Source organism: Pogona vitticeps, chromosome 4, assembly GCF_051106095.1.
Source record: "Pogona vitticeps strain Pit_001003342236 chromosome 4, PviZW2.1, whole genome shotgun sequence".
Lineage (NCBI taxonomy): Eukaryota > Metazoa > Chordata > Lepidosauria > Squamata > Agamidae > Pogona > Pogona vitticeps.
This window is the reverse complement of record NC_135786.1, coordinates 196,924,708-196,944,488: the sequence shown is the minus strand read 5'-3', so window position 1 is coordinate 196,944,488 and position 19,781 is coordinate 196,924,708. Positions and strand designations below refer to the sequence as shown.

The window sequence follows — 19,781 nt, the reverse complement described above, 5'->3', positions numbered from 1 at the left end:
ATATGCAGGATTGCATGTGTGCACCTCAGCATATCTGGAGCTCTGGATAAGGTCAGATCTTTAAATTCTAAATGAAGACTTTCATTATTCCAGGTGGCTGAACATAAAACGAGCAAAATAAGTTTAAAAGATTTTTGTAGGACAGCGTTGAGATGCTTTATTTCTATTATGTGACTGAAAATCTTAAGGTCAAACAAACAAAAAACTCAACATTCATGTAAATTTCAAATTTATTTGAAGAACTAAAAATGGTCATTCAAGAAGATGTATAGTACACATGATCTGCATGTTAGTAAAAAACAAAAGAAAAATGATTTGCATGCAAATACTCCCAGATTCAGTTCTTATCTACCTGCAGATAAAAGGATCAGATAACCCTCGCTGTGAAAGACCTCTGTCCAAGAGCTGACACCAGCTTAATAATGGGCTGGATAGTTTCCATGTAAGGGAGTTCTTGTGTTCCTTCCTAATATTAGAAAAGAGTTCATTTTTAAAAGCTAAATATGTTGTCAACACGGACATTTAAAAACATAATCTGACAGCATTCAAGTTGCAAGTTACTTGCTTTCATTCTAAAAAATCTTAAATGTATATATTATCTTTAAATACATATGATATCTTGCTATAAAATTAGCATGACAATAATTGCTGATAACTTTAGTTCTTTATGTTGTTGACTGTGAATTCACACAGTGGATTATTCTGCGCTTGAAACAGGAACTTCCAACATCAAATTATATCAAATGCATTCACAGAGACCACAATGACAAACGTTTAATATCTGAAAATTGCCATGGCCAGTTCTGCCACTGGATTCAGGACCCTATCAGTAAGTATCAGATATGAAAGGCTCTCCACAATCCTGAGGTTCTCAAAGACAATACCAGGGTGAAAAGGATCTCCAGGGAGCCTTGGAACTTGGGGTGGGAGGAATAGGAAGCAATTAAATTAAACTAAAGAGTAGCATTGCTAGCTGATGACATCATCACTATTCTAAATAAATAAATAAATAAATAAATAGATAGATAGATAGATAGATAGATAGATAGATAGATAGATAGATAGATAGATAGATAGATAGATAGATAGATAGATAGATAGATAGATAGATAGATAGATAGATAGTATCAGAGTTAAACTGTCTTTCCAGACACACTAGCTTTAAGGTCATCTGGCACTTATGTAATGTCATGCACAAGGCCTATTTGTAATTGCTGTTATGTGTTATCAAGTTGTTTCTGACATGTAACTTTATGAACTAAGGATTTCCAAAAGTCTTGTCATTAACAGATCTGCTTGGAAGGATGTTGGTTCTTCTACTGAACCAATCCAGCTTATATTTGGTCTTCCTCCTTTCCTGGTGCCATCTACCTTTTCTAGCCTCTGTTATTTCTTTTGATGTGAATAAATCATTTGGATTGGAACTTCCTGTTGCAAATTTTAATAAAATCTGGATTTTTTTTTTGAGATTATAATGTTAGTTATGGCTCCTTCTCGACAGAATGTTCTTTTCCTTAATTAAGTTGTGCCATGGTATATACCAAGGGTGCTTTTATCCAATCTGGTTTTTAACTTACCCATAGATCCACACAGTAGTTCAACTGGATATTCTGAAAACCAACCAAGGTATTACATTTTATGAGTTCATCTTATGACTGTTTTATATGAAGGCAACATTTTATGTTTTACTGCTAAACTAGTCATTTCTATTTCCAATTCTGTTTATATAAAACTAGAAAAGAACAAATAAAAAAGTTTGATGTTTTATACAGTTACTGCATAAATAGGAGGAATATCAGATTTTATGCCTTTGGAGAAGTTTAGAACCTGAGGTGATGTCCAGATCATTTTGTCTCTCTTGGCATATTTTCCAGGGAGATTTTTTGACAAAGAAATTCAAAATTCTTGATATCAGTGAAGTATGATGAAGGCATGTGGTCTATAATTCCCTAGGAGCACAATAAATATTATTAAGACATTAACAGTATGGTTGACCTATTTTTATGTAGCCTTCCTATTTTTATATTTCTACCTTGTTTCAAGCAAGTTTATAAACCACTTAATTACAACCAATTAATTAATGTAAGAACATTCACCTGCATTTTCATTATGGGAAATATAATTACCTATAGGATAATGTGCATTCAATGTTCTACTTTTCCTAGCTTACTACAGGGCACATATTTTAGCTCTATATTTATGGATATCTCAAAGAATATTTAATAAGGACAGTTAGTTTCTATTCTGAGCTGTAATCAGTATTCAGTTTTGCTTTGGGCACAATCCAGAAGTTATTATTTGATTTTTTCTAAAGTTTTCTGAGGCACTAGGCTTATTATTTGCATGGGATCTGTTCCATTACCAGCACTTAGTGCTGTTTGTGTGACAGAGGCATATGGACCATACTGGGCCATATGCATTCTTTTGACACTTAAAAAGCCTTCATTTTGTGGGATCCTTAATTTATATTACATGTTTGCAAATTTAACTTCTCATAGAATTATGGAAGTTGATTCATGGCAACTGGACTTCTTTCTTATTGGGTTGAAACATTTCGCTACTCATCCAAGTAGCTTCTTCAATCTGAGGAGAGTTGATAGGAGACTCCAGATATATCCACCACATTGGTTTCACTTCCCCCTGGTCTGAATAGGCTTGTTAGATGGACTGTGGGTGAGTTAAATTCTGAGAAGCTTCACAGACATATTCCCATAGCATTATTATGTTGGACTAGATTATCTTATTTCTTCTGGTACTGCTTCTTCTTTTTTTTTTCCCCCCCACACACTAAGAACTAGGTTTTCTATCTCAGATCACCAGTTATCAATTAATTCAACAACTCAGGCTGGGAGAATACACTGTTGGACTCCATCTCCCATCAGTCCCAATCAGCATGATCAACAGTGAGGCAGTCTAGTAACATCTGAAAGACCACACACGTACCATGCAGACTTGTCCTAGTGCATTTAAGATTTCTTAAACATTTGTATTTGTTAATAGATTAAATCTTTCATGGCATTGTACTTCCAAACTGTATTTTCACCAGAACTTAAAGATGAAGAGAAGATTTAGTCAATTATGCTTCAGATTTTTGAAATTTCCAATGAAGTACTATCCCAAGGCAAACTTTCAAACAGAGGACTGTCCTCTATAAAAAATGGTCATGTCCTCATTCTGGACACAAGACACTACTTTAAAAGTCCTTAGTAAAGTAATTAAAGGTTCCCAATAGTACTTTTGAAAATATTTGAAAATCAGCTTCACTTATAATGTCAAGAGACCTCCTATGTTCTCTAGATATTTCATTTTTAAGTTGGGAACGGAATCCTGGCGACTGTATATCAAGCACATGCCTTACATTAGAGTAAGGGCCTGAGCCAAAGGATGGAAGCCAAAGAAGGGCATGCTATGTGTCAAATTTAATTCCTTTAACTTCTTCTACTAGTTTATATCTAGGAACATGTATTTTTTCTAAAGGAAGACACACAAAACAGAACTACGTAGATTATGGGAAGTAAACTTGTATCCAATTTAACGTGACACAGCGTATGTCTGGTCTTTATATGTCTACAAAAAAGATATCTGTTTAACTCCTAATGACACCGCCTTTAAATGGCAGGAGACATAAATAAGACTAGAAAACAGTTACAATGTGCACTTCCTTTCATATAATTTTTAATGTTATCAAATAATTTTAGGATACTTTGATGAAATGTCACCTTGTTTTCTTTGACTATTCCTGATCAAACAGCCTGTGATGCAGCAATGGTACCACAAAGGTTACAACCTATTGCTTTCTAGCATTCCCTTCTCTCGTACTTTGTTAATAATTCAAACTCTTTAGAACATTAAGTGTACCTACTCTGTTTTTCTCACAAGATTACCATTATACAATTCTCGAGGCACCCTGAAAGAACATGAATGCACTTGATGCAGTCTGAGTCTACATTACCAACAAATGTAAACAGAACAAAAGCAAAATGTAAAAATCTCAATGCCATATGCATAAAAAATAAAACAATGTTAAACTACTGTATGTCAGATTTTGGAAGAAAAACACACACACTAAGGAAGCAGCAGTAACACTGGATTGAGGAAAGCCCAAATGATTTAGGATAAATGAAAGCCTACTGAGAGACACAGGGGTTGCTCTTCATTGATTCATGATAGTACAGTATGCTTCTACACAGCAGCTACTAGAAGTAAACAGAAGGATGCTGCTCTGCCCATGTTGGAATATGATAGGCATCTGGCTGTTTACTGTGGGACTTTCCACAGGCCTTTGGTCTCAATTAGCAGAAATAGTCTTATATCTCTTCATTAGACCACTGTAGCATTTAGTGACCTACTGTATAACATATATTGGATGCCTTATGGGTGGTATAGAAAACTGTCTCAGAAGATTTTTGCAGGTCCAGCATGTCTCGAAATACCTCCCTACAAGCGAAGGGTCACTATAAGTAAATCCTGACTTGAAGACATATAACAACTAACAACAACAGCACAGATGGGTAACAGCAAGCTTCCAAAGGGTGCCCTGAGACTGTGAATCTCTATTATCTTGGAAGAGAAGGATGCAGCTCCCTGGTTAACTCATGAAAACTTGAAGGATGAGTAAAGTATTGACTGAACTTCAACACAAGATTACAGTCTCCCTTTGTCTAATCATTGGGATTTTAATAAGTAAAGGGAGATTGCTAGTTTCTGCAGAAAATTCAGATTCACAGATCCATGTTGAAACTTGAAGTGGATAAGTTCACTTGTTAACTGTTCTGGCCTTTTAGGGGCCAATGAAGCTTTTGAAGATAATTTCCATAATTATATTCCATAATCTGGAATCCTGTCTCTACTATAAAGTTCACTTCTCTGAACTAGCGATTTTTGTTATTGCTTCCATGCCATGTGATAGTAACTTCCTAAAAACAAAACAGTTTTTCTGTTCTACCGCATTCCAGTGCCTATGAATGTAATCCCTCTATCCAGACTTAAATACTTCACTATATTTATACCATTGACAAAAATACAGTTTTAAAGTTTTTAATGGGTAGTTTTTATGACACGCTGCATCTTGGAGTCTTTACTCAGATTTTAAATCAAGTGAGATAAAACCAAAATTATTAATTCTCAATAGCCTTGAGATGAACAGGTGGAAAAAAAATGAAACGTTGTTTCTCTAATATGGCCACAATTACCGTATTTTTCGCTCCATAAGACGCACCTCTCCATAAGACGCACCAAATTTTTAGGAGAAGAAATCAGGAAAAAAATCTGTTTTCTTCTCCTAAAAATTGGTGAGCCTTATGGAGAGGTCCGTCTTATGGAACACAACCTAGGACCATTTGGAGGCTCACCCAGCCCCCCCGAAGGCCATAGGGGGCAAAATCACCACCTTCTGGGGCTCTTTTGAGGCTTGGAAAGCTTCAGAAGAGCCCCAGAAGGTGGCAATTTCGCCCCCTCTAGCCTGGTGGGGGGGGCAGGGTGAGCCTCCAAAGGGTCCTAGAGTGTGTTCCAGGACGTTTAGAGACTCACCCTGCCCACCCGGGGTCAGAGGGGCCACAATTGCCACCTTCTGGGGCTCTTTTAAGGCTTGGGAAGTTTCAGAGGAGCCCCAGAAAATGGCAATTTCGCCCCTTCTAGCCCGGCGGGGGGGGGCAGGGTGAGCCTCCAAAGGGTCCTAGAGTGCGTTCCAGGACCCTTTAGAGACTCACCCTGCCCCCCCGGGGGTCAGAGGGGGCAAAATCGCCACCTTCTGGGGCTCTTTTAAGGCTTGGGAAGCTTCAAAAGAGCCCCAGAAGGTGGCGATTTTGCCTCCCATGGACCCGTGGGGGGGTGGGGGAAGCATGGCAAGGGTCCAAGGGAGCCTTCCAGACCCTTGCCACACTCCCCCCACGGGGCCAGCGTGGGCGAATAGCGACCTTCCAGGACCTTTTGAGAAGCTTTCAAGCCTCTCAAAAGGTCCTGGGAGCTGGTGATTTTGCCCCCCCTGGACACGTGGGGGGGTGGGGGAAGCATGGCAAGTTTCCAAGGGAGCCTTCCAGATCCTTGCCACACTCCCCCCACCCCCCCCACGGGGCCAGTGCGGGCAAAATAGCGACCTTCCAGGACCTTTTGAGAAGCTTTCAAGCCTCTCAAAAGGTCCTGGAAGGTCGCTATTTCGCCTGCGCTGGCCCCGTGGGGGGGGTGGGGGAGCATCGCAAGGGTGCTGGAAGGCTCCCTCGGACCCTTGCGACACTCCCCCACACGGGGCCAGCGGGGGCGAAGTCACCACCTTTGCACCATAAGACGCACAGTCTTTCTACCCCCCCCCTTTGGAGAGAAAAAAAAGTGCGTCTTATGGTGCAAAAAATACGGTAATATGCCCACCAAATTTTGGAGGTTAAGAAGCATGTCTTCTCTAATTAAAAGCAAAAACACTAGCAGTCTTGGCAAGGGAGGTGGTACAATGAATAAACTGCTTCACTTAATTATGACAATGAAATATGTTTTATTTACAAAGTTGTAAATTGGTAGAACTGATGTTAGCTGTAAAGGAGAATACTGAGAAGTACTAGTTTCTGTTATGCGCCATCACATTACTTTGGATTTATGGTGACCTGCTTGGGAGGCAGCTATGTTCATGCAGTGACCTTGAAATTTAACGTATTAGACAGCTGAGGAAAAGAAATTAACAAGGATCCCCTCAAACCTGAAGTTTTTTAATGGATCTGAGGTGCTCTGATTTACCATTGCTCGTGGCTGACCCGGGCTCTGAACGCAGGTCTCCTAAATACTAATCTATCGAGGACACTGTTACACTATACAGTACTTGCTGTACTGCACATTTTACATTTTTAAAAGGTGGAACAATGGCAATATATTTTCCTTTCTCTACCATGGGAAGCAAACAATGTGTTAAGAACAGCTTCTGTGGAAAAAGTTATGAAATATGACTTCCATGAATGTCAGATATATGAAAGTGAAAGTGCCGGAGGAAAATTTATTATTTTGCTCTTATCAAGAATACTGGATATCTTCCCCAACAGACAGTGAGGTTCATGCAAAAAGAAAGACAAAAAGTGACACACACTGCACACGCACGCACACACACCTTTGAAGAAGTAAAACGAAGATTCTGGGCAATGTGCCAGTCTCCAACTATATTTTGCCCTGTTAATCTGCACCTAGACGCCTGCAAGCTGAATATATAGCATGTGCATAAGGGTTCCTGGAATATTAGAAACAATTCACTATCTACACAGTCTGGAATTAACTGACACAACCAAGCTAAAAAGATAGCCTCACTTTGAGATAACAAGAAGGGAAATTTAAATCACTGGGATCCAAAGGATGCATCTTAATAGTACTGAAAGAAGTGGACAGTGACTCACAGAAAATGGTGAATTATAAGAAATGTTGTGGTCAATGGATATTAAGACCTGAATAATGATCGGTACATATGACATACAAGCATGCAAATGCAATAGGGACAAAAGGAATGTCTGCAGTGAGACAATTAAATTTTCAGTAAAAAAAACAAGTTTGTATAATCACATTGATATATTTATTTTAAGTTCTGTATACAGTGGTGCCTTGCTTTATGATTGCCCCACATTACGACGAATCAGCCTTACGACAATCTTTTTGCGATCACAATTGGACGGTGAGTTTTAAGCCCATTGGAACGCATTGAAAGGTTTTCAATGTGTTTCAATGGGCTTTTTATTTTCGCTTTACAATGTTTTCGCTTAACAGCAATTTTCCTGGAACAGATTATCGCCATTAAGTGAGGCACCACTGTATTTACAGAGATTTTAGGAGATACCTGCAATTGAGAATTAGAATTTGACTAGGGACTTATATAAAAAGGGGGAAAAACTACCTTCCTTCTTGCAAGTTTTAATGTGGGTCTATATTTATCTCATTTTGTTTAGGCCAGGGTTTTCTCCAATCTTTTGACCGTGAGGGTCACACTGGATATTTCCAACATCTTTGAGGGCCAAAGGAACAGGAACGTGTGTGCACACACACACCTCAACCCCTAAATGCAAGGTGGGCTGGATGTGGCCCCTGTAGTTTGGAGACTTCTGGTTTAGGTATCTGGCTCTGGAACCAGAAGTTGGAAGTTTGATTCCCCATTGTGCATCCTGGGAAAAGAAGATGCACAGTCTCAGGGTGTCCCTAGCAGAAGAGAATGATAAACCACTTCTGAGTATTTTCTACCTAGAAAACCCTGAAAAGGGTTGCCTAAGTCAGAACATACTGGACAGCATGCTATTTATTATTATTATTATTATTATTATTATTATTATTATTATTATTATTATTATTATTATTATTATTATTATTATTATTATTATTATTATTATTATTATTATTATTATTATTATTATTATTATTATTATTATTATTATTATTATTATTATTAAACACCGTGATCATATTTACCAAAAATGAATTCAGCTGCTGGGTTATGAAGACTATGTAGCTCAAACTAAGAAGCTGGAGGACAAAAGAACTAGAACTGGTAACCACATTTAAAGCAGTAAAAATGTTTTAGAGTGGTTTTTAAAAAACTCTTAGACACAACCCTGCTCTCCTCCCAAAGTGAGGACTGAGAACATTCTGTAGTGTTAAAATGGAAATCACAGTTGTGAATGAATTAGTTTGAAGACGATGTGGCTGACTGACAGGATGAGTAGGAAAGTTCTATTTGATGCAGTTTCTACTGTTCTTTTCCCCATTGTCAACCTCTATATTCTTTCACAACGACAATCAATGAATCCAGCAGAGCTATTGAATTTCAATAAAAGCAAACTTCCAAACAATAATGAAACACAGAGCTTCTCTTGATTGAATATTGCAGCTCATCTTCTCTCTGTCCAGGATAAGCTCCCAAATTAATTTGATACAAATAAAGGGAGGCATGGCATTTTGTTGAGACCCAAGGGATACTAAACTCTATTCTTTGTCCAAATACATGTGGATGTGCACATGCACACACATACTCTTTCCTCTTCTCTATAGTGGGGATGGGAAATCAGTGGCCTCTGTTCCCTCAAGTTCCAGTCTGCTCCTTCTCCTTCTTGTGCCCACCTATGATAACTATTTTTTTCAAAACTGAAGCCAAAAGGAGCTTTCCTTCCAAGCTAATAGATTGGATGGATCAGTGTACTTCAAATAGCTTGGGGTGGTGGTGAGAGAAGAGAACTACCACTTAGTTCCTTTTTAGGCCTATGAGGCAAAATTGTTAAGAAGAAAGAGGGAAAGACAAGTGTTCCACTCAACAAAAGAGAAGAGATGAAGCCAATTTGTTTCTCCATGTTTCAAGTCATTCAGGACACCTACTGGGGCCTCATTTGCTTTATAAAATATAAGATCACTTGCCTATTTCAACCTACAGTCAATTTTTGAGAGCATCGTTGGTTTTCTGCAGTGCAGAAGAATAGTGACCACAGATAAGGTGGGCTGGGAAATCAAATTCTTTTGGAAAACACTTGAATTTCTCAAACTCCATCTGTAGTGGCACAAGCAGGTCACTTTTTTTTTAAAAAAATGGTCTCAATAAACTGCATTCTGGGTCACTCTTCTCTATGGAAACAATTCATAGAGAGCTTGGCATGACTCTCAGATCAAGGCACTTTGCAAGAAAGCTGCTTTCATGATACAAGGCAGTGTTTACAGTTACAGGGAGAGACACAATGGCAAATGAGTGCAAACAAATGTGTGGCTGCTAGGCATTTATCAAATGCAGATGAAATGCAAATCCTTTCTGTTGGAAGTAAAACACCCAAAAAGCACACTACAATACCAACTCGTAATGTGTGGAACTACCACCACCATCAGTTTAGTAAACGACTTTATGCAGCTACTTAGTTCATGAATGGCTAACCTTTGCCTGGTGGCTGCCTGCTCAGTCCTTTATTTAGGCTTGGAATGAGTTTGTCCTTATGGGGTGGAACAAAGAGAGTACCACATGCTCCCATTGTCCTGTCTCCAACACAGATACTTCAGGCAATTTTTATTTTAAATTCATGTACCTGGCAGATCATACAATTTTGCTTACTTATTCTATTTAGTTCCTTGCTTTGTTTTCAATTGAAAACGAATGGCTTAAGATGTAATGATGACAATTTTACTCCATGTGCAACTTTATCTCTGAGTTCTAATACTGGAATTTTTGTCAAAATGGGTTTACAATACAAAGTGCCTGAAGTATTTAACACAATTATCTTAAAATCCCTGTTCGCATCAGACAACATCTCTCTCTCTCCTCTCTCTCTCTCTCTCTCTCTCTCTCTCGCTCTCTTGCTTTAGTCCAAGACAAATTTGGACTGAAATATGTACAAGTCTTCTGAAATAAACATCATCTGTACTCTAATGTTAACAACTGAAACTGTGGAAGAATATCTATCTATCTATCTATCTATCTATCTATCTATCTATCTATCTATCTATCTATCTATCTATCTATCTATCTATCTATCTATCTATCTATCTATCTATCTATCTATCTATCTATCTATCTATCTATCTAATATGCCGCCCACTCTACCCAAAGGTCTCTGGGCAGCTTACAACAATTAAAATACAATTAAAATACAATAAAAGATAAAAATGATTAAAATACAATTAAAATTGCTATCAGGACCCACAGTTGATGTTATTTCAATTAAAAGCCTTCTGGAACAGGAGGGGTTTGACCTGGCACCAGACAAATTTCAGTCGGGAGGGCATTCCATAGTCTGGGGGCAGCTGCCGAAAAGGCCCTTTGTCTACAAGGCGTCCCTCTTACTTCCTTAAGGGCGGCTCTTTCAAAAGGGCCCCCTGGCTAGATCTTAACTGTAGGGTAGGCTCATATGGAAGGAGGCGGTCCTTCAGGGATCCAGGGCCCAAGCCGTTTAGGGCTTTATATGTCAAAACAAGCACTTTGAATTGGGCCCGGGCAGCAACTGGTAACCAATGCAACTTATACAGAATCCGCTTGATGTGTTCTCTAGTGGCCCCACCACTCACTAGCTGCGCAGCTCGATTCTGGACCAATTGCAGTTGCCAGACCGTCTTCAAAGGCAGCCCCACGTAGAGCGCATTGCAATACTCTATACGAGATGTTACCAGTGTGAGATGTTACCCACTCTATTTCTAGAATCCTAATGAACTATTTGTCATGCGGTGTAGATCCTTCTCAAAAAGGGGCTATTGTTACTCAGAACTGCGATTCCTCAGTGGTTGTGCTACAATTTACACAATCTCAGTTCCAAATGCTAGATTTTTAAGCAATGGCCATGCACTACTCCATGCAGCAGTACTATCACAGGTTTAACTTTAATCGAGTCTCTTTTTTGTAGCAATTTCTATATTTTGGAAATTCTAGTTCACTGCTAGCAGTAGGGTTGCCAGATACATGTGTATGAAAAGGAGGACATAGAAAGCCAAAAAGGAGGACAAAGGAGGACATATTGGGGGGGCCCTCTGTGCACGAGGTGGGGTGGGGTGGGGTGGGGTGGCATGTCACTTTTGGAATTTGCTATTGGGGAAAATAGCTCTTTGATCATGGGGCAATACCATAACCATTCAACCTACTCAGTCTTGAAAGGTCAAGACTGGGAAAGTTACGGTACATTTTTTGGACTACAAAACTCAGAATCCACTGGCCACTGTGTTTTCGTGTTTTAAAAAATGTTTAAAAACAAAAACAAAACAAATCTACATATACACTTACTGGTTTCCCAGGACCAATGGAGGCAATCTATTCCTTCTTTTAATGGAGACCCATTCCCCTTGTTTTATTTATTGATTTTTTATTTTAATAAAAGCATAATAAAGTGGAATAAAAAGTTTAAAAAGTTGTGTGACAGATTTGAAAGACTTTATAAAAACCAGGAAAGAAAACAGAAGGCGTGGATTTCTCTTAGCTTGAGAAATGCAAAGGGTGGAGAAAATGGATTTGCAGACACAGACACACACACAGACACACACACACACACAGAGCCATTTTCTCCACCATTTGCAATTTCTCAAGCTGAGAGAAATCCACTTGTGTGTGTGTATGTATGTGTTCCAGCTCCCACAAGCATACGGGATAACTCTGCATATGCTCCTGGACCTGGAAACACACTTGCACATGCCCCAGGGTCGGGGTGTGAGTGGGTCAGGGCAGAAGGGGGGGATAAAAGTGCCTCCTGTTCCCCGGCTTTAGGAGGAAGGAGGGACCGGCCCAACCCCTATTTCCCTGGCTTTGAACCACCACCACCCCAAACCCCAGAACAGCCTCCCCTCCGGCAGGCAAGCAAGTGCACTCACTTCACTCCTGTCCAGGTTTCCATCCATCCATCCCTCTCTCTTGCACCTTCCTGCCTTATTCAGCTCCCAGGCAGAAGAAGCCATCCACAAGCCAGGGACTGATTACCCAGGGCTGTCCTACAGCTCTAAACAATCAAGCCACCTTATCTACCCCCGATCTCTCCGAAAGAACCGGAGGATTTACAAGGGCTGCAATCAAGGAAGTAACAGGGAGAGGTTGGCTGCAGGGGGTGGGGGAGAGGGAGGGGTGGGGTGGAGATACAAAAGCCGGACATTTTGAAGTTTTTTAGTCTTGCCTGCTGGACGAAGGACATGCTCCTCAAAAGTAGGACATGTCCTCCTTTTGCTGGACGTCTGGCAACCCTAGCTAGCAGTGCCTTAAAATCACAGCCCCTGAGCTCAGCTTGGTGGCCCACACAAATGAACTACCTCAGTTTGGCACAGGACATCCTCTCACATCACCCACTCCTAAGACCTCCTCAGGCAAAACTGAGCAAGGTGGTGTGTTTTTTACCATTGCTCTAAGTAACTTTTTAAAAAAATTCTAGTTTTGCCAAGAGAAACCAGCAGGTGACACTGCTGAGCAAACTCTTCTGATCAAGCCGAATAGCTGCCACCGTACTGAATAGGATGATGTGCGAAGAATCCACTCCGCCAGACTTTTTGTGTAGTTTTTCTTCCATCCACCCTTTTGAGACTATTGCTGGGCCGCAGACAATTTATGCTCTTGAATCCGCACATTTATGGATACTTTTGAGCACATTCTGAAAAAAAAATTGTGCACATTGCCAACATGCAGAAAACACTACATAAACATGCTGTAGCCAATCCACGGATGGGGATGTTTACCAATGATGGGTGCAGATCTCTTTTTTTAATGCATATGTTTAAAAAGAAAACACATCCAAAGAACTGGATATAGTCCTGACATGGGAGCTGGCAAAGGGGGAAGTCTGGGAATGTAAACTATAGGAAAGCACACACTCCTGACCTAATTTCGCCTAACATGGGATGAGCCGAGCTTTTTAAAAAGAAAGACACTGTCTTATTTAGTTGTTCTGTTCTTCTGGGCACAGCAACTCTAGTGATGCTAAATGTCTAATCCTCCACTGAATTGCTCTTAAAACTCTTTAATCTTACTCCTTATTACTCAACGCATGAACAAATGATAAACTGTATAACCTGTATCTGATGTAACCAAAGTGTATGAGTTTACTGTCTACTTTCTTTACATTTTGTTTCATGCAAAGTCACTGATAGGACTTCAGACCATTTCAACATTCATGGTATTTAATTTCCCTGGTAGGCCAGGAAGTCTGTTCAGCACCATCCTACTGCATAAATGCAGAATTTTAAAAGAGCTCAAAAGTGTGCAGTTTTTGGAATGTATTCATTCTAAAATATGCATTTTGTGCATGTTTTAGCTTAAAATATCCATCCTACACACACTTTATCCATTTTCGGAGCCAAGAGCAGTATCAGAATATTCATAAAAGGACAAAAATCAAAAGATAATTGAGTTCCAAATTGTGTGCGTGTCAGGAAGTGCAAATAAGTTTTTTTTTCCTATTTAAAATGTGTGGCACTCATAGGATATAGGAGACAGCCACATCCCTAACCATTTTGGGAAGAAGACTTCTTAGGTAAGTGAGATCATAATTCCTATAATGCCTAAATATTTGTCAATCATCCATGATAGTTGGAGATGCCAAGAGTTGACAGCAAACACATCTGGAAAGGAAGGCTGCCCCAGATGCTAAGCTTTTCTGTGAACATTGAAAAAGAGAAATGGATTCCCAAAACTTTTATTCAGGAATATTACAGCTGAGAAAAATAGCCTTTACAGCACAGTTATATAATCAAATACACTTCTGCTCCCCCCACATTCCTTACAACATTAATAAACTGCTTTTTCTTGAAGATACCTATTAGCCAAGAATGACACATTCTGAAGTTTAATTATATAAGGAAAGCTTAATTACTATAAGCAACATTTAATACTGCATGAGCACATTTCCTTTTGTGCAATGGCATCTCTGTATCTGAGATAAGATTTGAGGAGGGGTATTTGGGATAGCAGAGGGAAGGTTGAATCTGTTCCATTAATGGTAGCCACCTAGAAGAAAAACATAACTGGATACTTGATTTTTTTATTACTGTTGGTAATATAAGCTATCACAAACAGACTATGTAAGCAATATGTATGAATAATAACATGTTGCCTTTCCTATAAATAAAAGGGTAAGGTATGGTGCTCTGCAGAAAATTTCTCCTGTGAGAATGCTTACATTATCTTATTTAGCAATTTATCTATTCTTTACTAATACTGTGCTTTTTCCAAAAAAATTAAATGTTACACACTATCTCTTACTGTCACTTGTTTCTTTTTAAGATTCTGAAAGCTGGAATCACCAAGATTTGTTCACTTTCTCACTCCTGGGAGAAAGGTGCCATGCAAATAAAAACAAACATCATATAGCCAATATTTTGCTAAATGAATGCTTTTCATTTAGCAAAATATTGAGATATATTTCTCAATAAAACCTTAAGTCACAGAAAATTAAGCATAACTACTATCAAATTTCTGTTAACATATTTTTAGCCTTTGACTGTGTTCATAAACTTAAATACATGAAAATTTAATTTGTCTAAATATTGATTTTTATTAGAAAGTTTAACCAAAGGATATGTCTTTTACACTTTTCTACAAATGTATCCCGTTCCGTATGCTTTTGGAGTTTATCTTGATTCACTATACATCAAGTTGTACCTTCCATCAAGTGGTTTGTACATGATATTTTTCCATGCTTTGACATCTTCAAAAATTATATCTAAGCCATTTGATTTTGTCTGTCTGTTATAAATGTTGGGTGGCTCACCTATACTTCACACTTTAAAGCAGTGGTTCTTAACCTTGGGTTTCTCAGGTGTTTTTGAACTGCAACTCCCAGAAACCCCAGCCAGCACAACTGGTGCTGAAGGCTTCTGGGAGTTGCAGTCCAAAAACACCTGGGGAACCCAAGGTTAAGAACCACAGCTTTAAAGTCACTAAACTTAACCATATACTGATTTTTTATTGTATTCCATGGCACTTTAAGATACTAAGATAATGCTTACATTATCTTATTTAACAATTTATCTATTCTTTACTAATATTGCACTTTTTCCAAAAAATTAAATGTTATACACTATCTCTTACTGTCACTTGTTTCTTTAAGATTCTGAAAGCTGGAATTACCAAGAGAACAGATGGGTAGTTTGTTATGCTGTAAAATGACATTAGTGGCCATTTTAGGCAAATAATAGTATCAGGCATCTGCATATTGAACTACCAAACAATCCAAGATATAGAACTCTACTTTAAAACTCTGGGTTCATATTCTGATTTTGTTGGAAGCTATTAACCACAGATTTTCAGTAAACTACCATGAACTGAAGCTACTTGTCTTATTTCTGAATTTACACAAAGGGAAGAGGAAAAGGCTCATTCAAGGATAAGAATTTTGCTTATATTATGAAGCTGAAATTTGTCTCAATCTGGCCCATGATTGCCTGGCTTCTAATACTGGATAATTCCTCTCATTTCATACTCACTGTTTATAGATAGCTATTTGGTTTGCCAAAAATTTTAGTTCAATTCAACATTAAAAATATGTTGAACTATATTTGCTACACTTACAAAAAGAATCTATTGAAGATAGTCTGTCATGAACCTGAAGAAAAAAAGTGTTGTCTCTAGCAACTAAGGCCATTTCACAGTAATCCATTAATAAAACATAGACTTCCTTTATTCCAGACCACAAACAGTCAATTGATTTGCCCATATAACAATTAATACAGTGGTGCCTCGACTTACGAACGCCCCATCTATGAACATTTCGACTTACGAACATCTCTGGTCTCAAAATTTTGCTTCAACTTGCGAACAGAAAAAAACCTCAGGGAAGAAGGGGAAATTTGAACTTTTAGTTAACTGTTGGCCAGCGAAGAGGCTGCTTGTCTGCTACTTCGCTCGTCCCAGCAGTTAGAGAGTGTGGATACATACTGTGTTTTTTTTTTTTGGCTTTTTCTTTAATTTTTGGATTTTTTAACTTTCTTTTTTAAAACAGAGAGACTGGCTCTTCTGGGTGAGTACACTGTATTTACTGCACAGGGGTTTTGCAGCTTGGGTTTGGGCTAGGTGGAGGGGTCATGTTTCTGTGCTCTGATGGGTCTTGCAGACCCTTTCTGCAATGGTCTGTGCTAGCTGATGGGCTTTAAAATGGATTTTAGACTCAAGTCTCCCCACCCCCATTGTCTTCTCTCTCTTTCTATGCTCCCCAGGTGCTTGGTTTGGTTTAAAAGGTGTTTGGTTTAAAAGGTGCTTGGTTTGGTTTAAAAGGTATTGGTGCAAAATGTGTGGCTTTACAATGTGTTTTAGACTCCAAACTCTCTCTCCCCCCCCCATTGTCTTCTCTCTTTTTGTGCTTAAAAGCACAAACCTTTGTCTGAGGGGTCTGTGTGCCCCAGTGATGACCTTCTTTCTTTCCTCTTTTCCCCATTGTTCCCTCCCTCTCTCCTTTCCTACTCTTTTTTTAACCTAAGTCATCTTAGGTTAAAAAAAAATCCCCCCAGTGGAAGAGGATGGATTAACCAGTTTTGCATTTGTTTCTATGGGAACAAATGCTTCGATTTACAACTGGTGCCTCTACATATAAACAAAAAACAGCCTGAACGGATTTATTGGGTTTCAGTGCATTTCAATGGGAAATGCTGATTTGACGTACGAAAATTTTGACTTACGACCATCTTCTGGGACAGATTAAGTTTGTAAGTCGAGGCACCACTTACTACAGGAAACATAGTTTGTTGGACAGTTTAGTGGCTTATGTATCTGACTGGGAAACCAGAGTTTGAAAGTTTGATTTCCCACTAGGCTTTCTGCAAGCAAAGCCAACCTATGTGGCCTTAGGCAAGCCCCAGGTCACCCCCAGAAGACAGGAATGATAAACTACTACTTATTATTCTCTACCTGGAAAACCCTGAAAAGCACTGGTTTTGCTTGTTTGGGCTCATCCTTCCATTCTCATTTTTGCCAGAGTGATTCTACTTATCTGTTTGTTCTATTTCAATGCAAGCTTAGTCACTGAGTTCAGCAAAGCACAGAATAAACACAGCCTAAGCACTTCAAAATCTATTATGTAATATCTTTCAAAACAACTTGTTATTTTATAGAGGACACCAAAATTAAACACATTGTTGAAAAATATGTTTTCTGTCAAATGTTCGTTGGATCAATAAGGGAGCTGCTACATTTGTGCTCAAATCAAACGGTTGATTTTGACACTTGTTATTTCTCTGTTTCAAAAGCATATGCACTAGTCTTATTTCACAAAGATATCCTAGGATGCATACTGAGAATATTAATTTAGCATTATAATAATTTTAGTCCTGTAAGAAAGAACTCCAGGTAGAATTAACATTTGCCCCCAACTTACTTACTTACTTGCTCTATCCCTATAGGAGACCCAAGGTGGCTCACAACAAACAGCAGTTTTAAACAACATATTTAAAAAAATAAACATACATTAAGATTAATAATGAGGATAAACAATAAATTTAAAATTTTTAAAAATCTGTAAATTAATAAACAAGCATTCTGACACACTTACCGCTTCAAAGTCTGCCTGAGGAGAAGGCCTTTGCCTGATAATGAAAGGACAAGAGAGAGGGGAGCAACCTAGTTTCTTAGAGCAACAAGCATAGGAGCAACCACCAAGTCTCTCTCTCATATCCTCACCAAATGAGCTTGAGAAAGTGGCGGAACTGAGAGAAGGGCCTCCCCAAATGATAATAAAAGCTGAGAAGGCTCATATGGGGTGATAAAATCTTTCAACCATATAGTTTCAGCTGTAGGATGTACTCGTACTTTATAACTTTCCACACATCAAATTTGGAAACTATACACAAAGTTTAAATTCCTGTAACAAAGTACTATCTAACCCATATCTGCCATGCCAGGGTAAATTCTAACATCATAAGACATTATTGCTGAAAAAAAGGGGGAGCTTTCCAAGACAACTGCTTTTTTCAGTGGCATAGTTTGGAATGTGAGATTAGGTTCGCTGTCCAACCCTTATCTGTGCTTAACCAGACTTTTTTCAGTTACGTAAGGTCTTCTTTTATTTGGCATCAGTGAAAGCAGCAAAGCATTAAATGTTATGTATTTGTTTAAAACATTGCCCACCCTATATCGCAGGATCTCAGGGCTGGTTACAGGACTGCATAAAACACTTTTAAAATATAAGATATTTAGAAACAATGTAAAACAATTTAAAACAGAAAATCCAATTAATGTAAGAATAATAACAGAACTGTGAACGACGCTATTTTAATTTTTTTTTTTTAACCAAAAGTACAGTCATTAATTTTTTCATTATTCTGGAAAGAGTTCCACTTTCAACATGAATTCTGGAGGGAGTTCAAAAGATCATGGATTAGATGCAGGTGAGCAACTACAACCTCTTAGCAGCTGGGTCAGGTACAAATTTAAAATATGTTAACCACAGTTTTGTCCAAGGGAAATCAATTACTAATTCAAGAGATTGACAGATGTTAGTGATTGCTTTCTCTATTGTGATTGTAACATTTAAGGTTGAGGAGAGGCTGGCTATGAGCTCTTAGGACACTGATTGGACAGCATCTCATGGAGGGCGTGGTTGGCAAAGCAAAAAGGGAATCCGTCATTGTCAAGGCTGGAGTTGGTGGAGGGGAGGAGGGGTCTGTCATGGCGTACGGCAGCCTTGTGGTTCCTATCACTGTCATGACCGTTTTCTGAGGCGTGGTTGATGGCGTCCTGCTGTGGTTTGTGCCCAAGGGTCCCAACTGGGGTATTATCAACACAATGCTGGTGACGTGCTGTTTGCTGCTACCTCTCCTGGTTAATTGCAATCCTGGCTCCGGTTAACTCACTCTTTGGCCCACAGTTAAAAAGTGATGTAATTTAGTACCAGAAAGAACACTGGCCTTAATGATGTCCCCTTCTGTCACAGTTTGTGAACTAGGATATGAATACATTTTCTTTATGGAAAGCTACACTGATCCAAAGATGCTCTTAATGTACTTTGAATTCAACCAGGTCTACTTTAATGCCTTACTGTTTGTTCTGTCACAAGAAATATTTGCCTAAAACAGGTCTTCTCTTTTCTTACACCTCCTGAAAATACCTAGTGGATATATTTTCTTCAGTATAACTTTATTCTTGAATGTCCAGTGTAATGAAACATGTTTATTGACTCCTCTGCAATGATGGCAAGATGCACTGAGAACTGTCTCTCCCTCTCCAAGCATTATTTCTCTTAACAATTTCCATACTAGACTTTCTAATGATTTATTTGACATGTACAGTGGTGCCTCGATTTACGAACTTAATTGGGTCCGGAAGATGGGTGCAAGTCGAAATAGTAGTCGAAGCACCATTTCCTATTGAAATGCATTGAAATGCAATTAATCCGCCCTGGCTG

General features: G+C 38.7%; 1 protein-coding gene and 1 pseudogene across 15 annotated transcripts in view; one reads left to right on the top strand and one right to left on the bottom strand.

Moving 5' to 3' along the window:
- FAM110B (family with sequence similarity 110 member B) overlaps window positions 1-19,781 on the bottom strand; it is a 137,103-nt gene that overhangs the window by 32,024 nt on the left and 85,298 nt on the right. For 4 of the 15 annotated variants that reach the window (XM_072998951.2, XM_078393759.1, XM_020811390.3 and 1 more), the window contains one exon: window positions 353-466. The exons of 9 other annotated variants lie outside the window; for them this stretch is intronic. The gene's annotated coding sequence lies outside the window, so the exon portion shown is untranslated. Of the gene's footprint in view, window positions 1-352; window positions 467-1,577; window positions 1,611-1,807; window positions 1,950-19,781 lie in introns of those variants that run through there. 2 more of the 15 variants (XM_078393757.1, XR_013545408.1) reach the window with 2 other exon arrangements.
- On the top strand, window positions 19,046-19,289 carry LOC110088838 (V-type proton ATPase subunit e 1 pseudogene; annotated as a pseudogene).